The sequence below is a fragment of the Etheostoma spectabile genome, chromosome 17 (genome assembly GCF_008692095.1).
Source record: "Etheostoma spectabile isolate EspeVRDwgs_2016 chromosome 17, UIUC_Espe_1.0, whole genome shotgun sequence".
Taxonomy (NCBI): domain Eukaryota; kingdom Metazoa; phylum Chordata; class Actinopteri; order Perciformes; family Percidae; genus Etheostoma; species Etheostoma spectabile.
The window spans coordinates 383,584-389,843 of NC_045749.1; the positions used below are offsets into that span (position 1 = coordinate 383,584).

Below are 6,260 nucleotides of genomic sequence, written 5' to 3' on the forward strand. Positions count from 1 at the left end.
GCAGTTGGTCAAGGCCACACCCCAGCCTCAACTTTGCCCCCCCCTCAACAACTACAGTCTCAGAAATGGCACATACTGGAAGGCTCATTATGGGACTGGCTCTAGTGGCTGGAATTCTGCACCAAGGCTGAATTTTGGGAAAGAGACTTCAGATACAGTATTAGGGGACCACTAAGTCTATATAAAGAGACTTCAGATACAGTATTAGGGACCACTAAGGTCTATATAAAAGAGACTTCAGATACAGTATTAGGGACCACTAAGGTCTATATAAAGATACTTCAGACACAGTATTAGGGGACCACTAAGGTCTATATAAGATACTTCAGATACAGTATTAGGGGACCACTAGGTCTATATAAAAGAACTCAGTACGTATTAGGGACCACTAAGGTCTATATAAAAGAGACTTTAGATACATTATAGGGACCACTAAGTCTATATAAAAGATACTTCAGACACAGTATTAGGGGACCACTAAGGTCTATATAAAAGAGACTTCAGATACAGTATTAGGGACCACTAAGGTCTATGTAAAAGAGACTTCAGATACAGTATTAGGGGACCGCTAAGGTCTATATAAAAGAGACTTCAGATACAGTACTAGGGACCACTAAGGTCTATATAAAAGAGACTTCAGATACAGTACTAGGGACCACTAAGGTCTATATAAAAGCATCCAAAGAGCACTATGTCATGGGACCTTTAAAATAATGTAAATGGAAAGGTTTTTCACTTTTGTTGTCAAGCCTCAGGTTTAGCCAACCATGGAATATCTATCTGTCTGCAATATGTTCTTGTTTTGACCCAGTGGATTACCTTAGACATTACATTGACCCACACACCGCAGAGGGGTTAGAGCTTACGCGAGCACTAAACCGATCAGCCAGATAATTCAGTATCTCCGAGGTTTCACCTGAACATCACCCAGTGAAGAGAGCAGTCCTACAGTATGTAACCGCTAGAAGGTTGCAGCAACTTGGGAGTGTTTGTGGCCTCGGGGCAGAGCTGCTGCACCACTCGAAGCAGTACAGCTCAGAAAATAATGTAGCTTTTCAACTACCTTTTCCATCCCCCTGGTCCCTTACAGTAACAAATGTGCTATACAGCTTATTCCTGAACACAGAGCAAACCTTCCTAGCCCTACCTGCTGGTGCTTTTTCACATTTGGATGATAACACAACATCCTGGTGAGAGTGAATCCTTCTTTTTCCAGTTAGTTAGGAAGTGCAAGTTTGCAAACTTTCCTCAAAGCTCAGTGTGAGTTGATAACTATGGCGTTTGTTTTGTTAAGCAGATATTTGAGCGGGGCAAGGTTGCTATGGTTACCGTCTGTCACCCTAGCATGGGGTGGAACGTGTTTCTCTGCTTCTCAGTGGTGTGCGGTCTGTTTCTCGTTTTCTTCTCCTGTACTCCCTCTCTTTCACACAACACACACACCGTTTAGAAAGACACATGCGCTTGCTAAAAACAGAATTTGTGTGTGAGCGAGGGACCAAAATAAGTTGTCACACTGTGACAGGATGTAAGAAGGGAAAGTAACGACACGTGGTGCATTCTGGGAGGAATGCCTCATTCTGTTTGTGGTACAACACGATTCGCTCATCTTATTGTGCATCACAAACACGGATACGGTTTTCCCTGGGTGCTATGAGCTTCAAAACATGCAAGCACACGTACACACACACACACACACACACACACACACACACACACACACACACACACACACGTTCACTCGTTTCATTCTTTGAGCCTGCCTTTCTCCCTTTATTCACATACTCCTCTCCTCTTTCAGATGCCTCTCTTGTGGGAGTGGAAGAACAATAGATGATGAATGAGAGGAGCCATGTAGGCTATGTGAATCAGACAGCTCTGCATTTAGTGGCAACCCACTCTTTCCATCACCAGGTACTCCATGTGGTCTAGTGTGGTGGTCAACGTTTAGCCAAAGTGTTATTGCTCTACCTCAAGCACATACAGTCAATTTTTTGATGTGTATATAGGGATTAAAAACATAGAGGGTGGCAGACCCCCTTCAATTGCCCCTCCTCCATGCCCGAAAAATAAAAATAAAACATAAAAGAATTGCACATACATATTATGCACAACTTTATATAACTTTAACACCAGGAGACTATAGCCCGATACTGAAACACACTAGGTGCATTGAACATATCAACTGGATTCGGCAAAATGTTCTTAAATTAAATTAAGAAAAAAACTGAGGTGGCAGTTTTTGGAGAAAAAAAATCTTGGTGTTGTCATGGACCCGCCCCTGAATTTCAACAGCCACATTAAAAGAAAAAAGGTTTTGCATGTTTGCATTGTGCGCACAGTAAAATGACAGAGAACAGAAAACATAGAACTAGGTAAAATTGTCGCTACAGTGCCGTCACAGTCATTCCCCGGCTGCAATGACAGTGTAGCGACTCCAAGAGAGCAGATGCAGAAGACCTAGAAACACTGACCAATCAGAGCAGATTGGACTTTTTTGGAAGGGTGGTCTTAAAGAGAAAAGGAGCTAAAAAGGAGCCTTTCAGACAGTGGGTGAAAACAACTATATTCAGACAGACAAGATGTGAAAAATAAAGTGTTTTTGAACATTAAAGCTTGCAAACCTGTTTACATAGAAGCCCAAAATACAAGAATGAACCTGAAAATGATCATAAAATGGGACCTTTTAGGTAATGGAACGATCGTAGTCAGGGAGCAATGTTGGCAACAGTAGGAAATGGGAAGCAAACAGCACTTTTCAGTGTTTAAGATGATTTAACTGGCAAACTGACCAACCGCAGTGCTGTTAAAAACATCTTTTGTTGTAGATGGATAGACAGACAGACAGAGAGACAGACGGACCCTCTCTCTTGCTTTCTCTCTCACATACACAAATGGAAAGGGAACTTCGGTAGAATCAATTTCCCAGCTGAGAGTGTGACTGAGTGTTTCAGCGGGGCTGAGAAGGCCCATTAATGCTGGACAGGGGGAGCAGGCCAGGCACTTCAGCCTGCCCTGTGTGTGTGCGTTTGTGTGTGTGTGTGTGTGTGGTCCTGTTGCAATTGTTGTTGCAAGTACTTTCATGCTCTTGGTCTGTCAGACACGCACACACACACACACACACACACACACACACACACACACACACACACACACACACACACACACACACAAATCAAGGCCCAGGGCAGTGTCACCGGGTAAATTGGTTCCGTTCGGCTGCAGAGTCCAATCACCCAGAGAAGCCTGCCCTGAGGAGTCAACTGGATCCACACCATCAGACTTGATATGAGCTGATTTCATGACCAAGTACACCATGATGCAGTCAGTCACTGATGGTGTGTGCATCTTGTCTAAATCCGGGGTGTGAGGGCTGAGCGATACAGCAGCTTTGTCACAGGCTGCATGCATCCAAGACCTTCAGCTCGAAGGACAAGAGGGACACTTTAAGTTTAATGCATCAAACGATTTAAGTTTTATCCTTATTTCAACATCAAAACCAAAATGTGCCAAAAGACTGAAAAGCAGGCTTTCATATTATTAAAATTCTTTTCAGTCTTTTAAGCCAAAGTCTGCACTGCATCTTCTACTGGCTCTGTCTTGTAGAAATCCTGTAAACTATGATGTCTGGTCCTTACAAAAAACACAGTGCTCTGCCAGTGTTTTGTATTAAATACTGGATACCCACACAGTACAGGTTATATAATTCTCATAATACAAGACAAACAAAGGTATTGGTGCTCCTACAGGGCGGACTAATCCTCTTTTTTGTATGCCAAAATACCAACCTAATCCTTTAAGAGGTATATTTTGCATATTCTTTGTATGTGGTGATCATTTCAGTCTCAAATACAGAATGTTTTTGGAGTGATTCCACATGCAGTAGACCTTATATTAGCAACATGTCCTCTGCTTAATGTTGTTTTGGGCATATTAACTCTCTAACTTTACAGCCCTTTTTTAAAAGAAATCTAGAAACACTTCGCCAAAAGGCAACTGAATTTTATGGTTTTAAGATGTTTGGCCACTTAAAAAAATAATAATGTAGTTCTACAGAGTTTGGGGAAGTGTATGTCTGGACTATGCTTTCCCGCAAACTTGTTACCAGTCAGGAGAACAGACAAGGCCTCAGGGATAAAAAAAAACTCTTAAATACACAACACGCTAACTTAGTTTTTCATTCTTTAGTCAATCTAGGTATTGTTTGAATACAGAAAGAAGCTGAGGTGGCTTGCAGCAGGTAAAATCCTTCGCTTTCCCAAATGCAAGCAGTGCTGGCAAGCCATCGTTAGAGGAGCTGGAGGCCAACCTTTGTCCCTGTGCTGTGGCTGTGGTGAAGAAAAGACACTTCAGGCGCCTGACCTGCTGCTGTTGCTCTAATTCCACGACCAAAAGCTCCATGGAAAATTCTTTTTTACTGCAATGACTGCTTTCTCTGGTGATTTGTGGATTTCATGCCAGTCCTTTGGTGCCGAGTGCCGGCACAACAGCTCCTCCAGCAAAGGCTGCCATTTTTATTTTGTGCTATGCTCTACCTGAGTATTTAATCTTGATTTCCTTAGCTCAGTTTTGCTGGCTCTTTCTTAACCGTCACAAAGTACAAACATTGCACTTTTATGGTAATCAAAGCACCGGCTTGTCTAGTGGAGATTTAAATGATCTAATTTCAGCACTGACTTAGAGACTGCTCAAGGGTTGACATATTTTAAAGGTGCCCTGCCACACATATTTCGTCACTTTGTGGTAATGTCTGAAGTTCTACCATGGAAAGAAATGCCTTGATATAGAAAGCCTGCAAGAAGATTGAGCTCCAATTGTTCCAGATCTCGTTAATATTCAACCAGCTAAGCAGCTTGACTCTGATTGGCTAACAGCTAGCCAATGAGAGCCTGGCTATCAGCATCCTTTACCCAGCACAACTGGGCGAGCTCATGAATATTAATGAGCTCAGGCAACATGACGTCATACTGACCAGCTGTTGTAATTGGTCTGATTTCTCCTCTTATTTCTTTTCAGTGGCTAGGGCTGACAGAGGAGAAACAGTTCGTTTTATACATTCACAAATTAACACAAATACATATGGACTTAACATATTTCAAAAATGCAACTAAAAACGGTTGTGTGTGGCAGGGCCTCTCACGAGGTAATTAAAATTGACCTATGCATTTGTGCGGCAAAGATTTTCTGCCCAGTGATTAGTGCAGCAAAATGTTTGTCATGCAATTCTCTGGCCATCCTCCGATCCAATCCTATGACCACAAACACACACACACACACACACACACACACACACACACACACACACACACACACACACACACACACACACACACACACACACACACACACACACACACACACACACACACACACACACACATTCAGTACTCCACAGACAAAATCAATTTATATCAGCCTGTCCGGACTAGGGCTTGAAAAGAATGAAACAAAAGAATAAATAGGCCTGTTAAAACCGTATGGCTTTTCTCTTAAACTACAACAAATAGACAGAGCAATAAATGGACTACAGAAAAAAATGGTGAAATTGCTCGAAAGCTTTGTGGCGATACTTCTCTACGGTTACAGCTTTATGGGGGACATTTTCCGGACAATCTGCTGATTGATAAAACCCCATCTTGTTTTCTCCTTGTCAAACAGTCTCCTTACATCACTTACAGGAGTCCCCTGTTCGCCTGCGGCTTTGTTTCCTCACGTCGAACTACTCGCTCACGTCCCCCAACATAATGTGTGTTTTTGTCTGTGCGTGCGCACTAACGCATGTGCAGCTAACGTGGAGAGCGCGGATGGGAGCGGATCAATAGAACATTTCAGCTGCTGACCCCTCAGTGCTGTTGGGCTCTCCAATGAGCCTCCAGCTCTGTCTCTCTGTCTTTGTCTTCACGGTTCTGTCAAACCGCTCCCATCAGGACACCAGTCACTTGTGAAGGGGTTAAGCGGGATTTATGCCTTTGCGGAGGCTCCACAAGGAGCTTTCGCCGTAGCCTATGTAAGTGTCCTGAAGTTTATACTTGTGCGTTGGTGTGTGCATCGATCTCTTTAACCGTTGTGTTGTCCTCCCGGGTTAAAAAAACAACAAAAATTTGATATTCTCGTCCCTTTTTCAGACTTTTTTTTAGTTTTCATTAACACCACCTTACTAGTTTTACACTACTTTTTGGAATTCACTGTCAATTTCCCTCATTTATTCAGAATTATACCTAATCTCTGAGTTAAAAAGAAATTATGAATTATTTTGACTAATA

General features: G+C 42.5%; 1 protein-coding gene and 1 long non-coding RNA gene across 3 annotated transcripts in view; both read right to left on the reverse strand.

The window, feature by feature from the left end:
* nrg3a (neuregulin 3a) overlaps positions 1-6,260 on the reverse strand; it is a 412,241-nt gene that overhangs the window by 260,863 nt on the left and 145,118 nt on the right. The window lies entirely within an intron of this gene.
* The window catches only part of LOC116705077 (uncharacterized), a 16,032-nt gene that overhangs the window by 5,998 nt on the left and 3,774 nt on the right, over positions 1-6,260 (reverse strand). Inside the window, exon 2 of the long non-coding RNA XR_004335839.1 lies at positions 1,909-1,914. This is a non-coding gene — a long non-coding RNA (uncharacterized LOC116705077). The remainder of the gene's footprint in view (positions 1-1,908; positions 1,915-6,260) is intronic.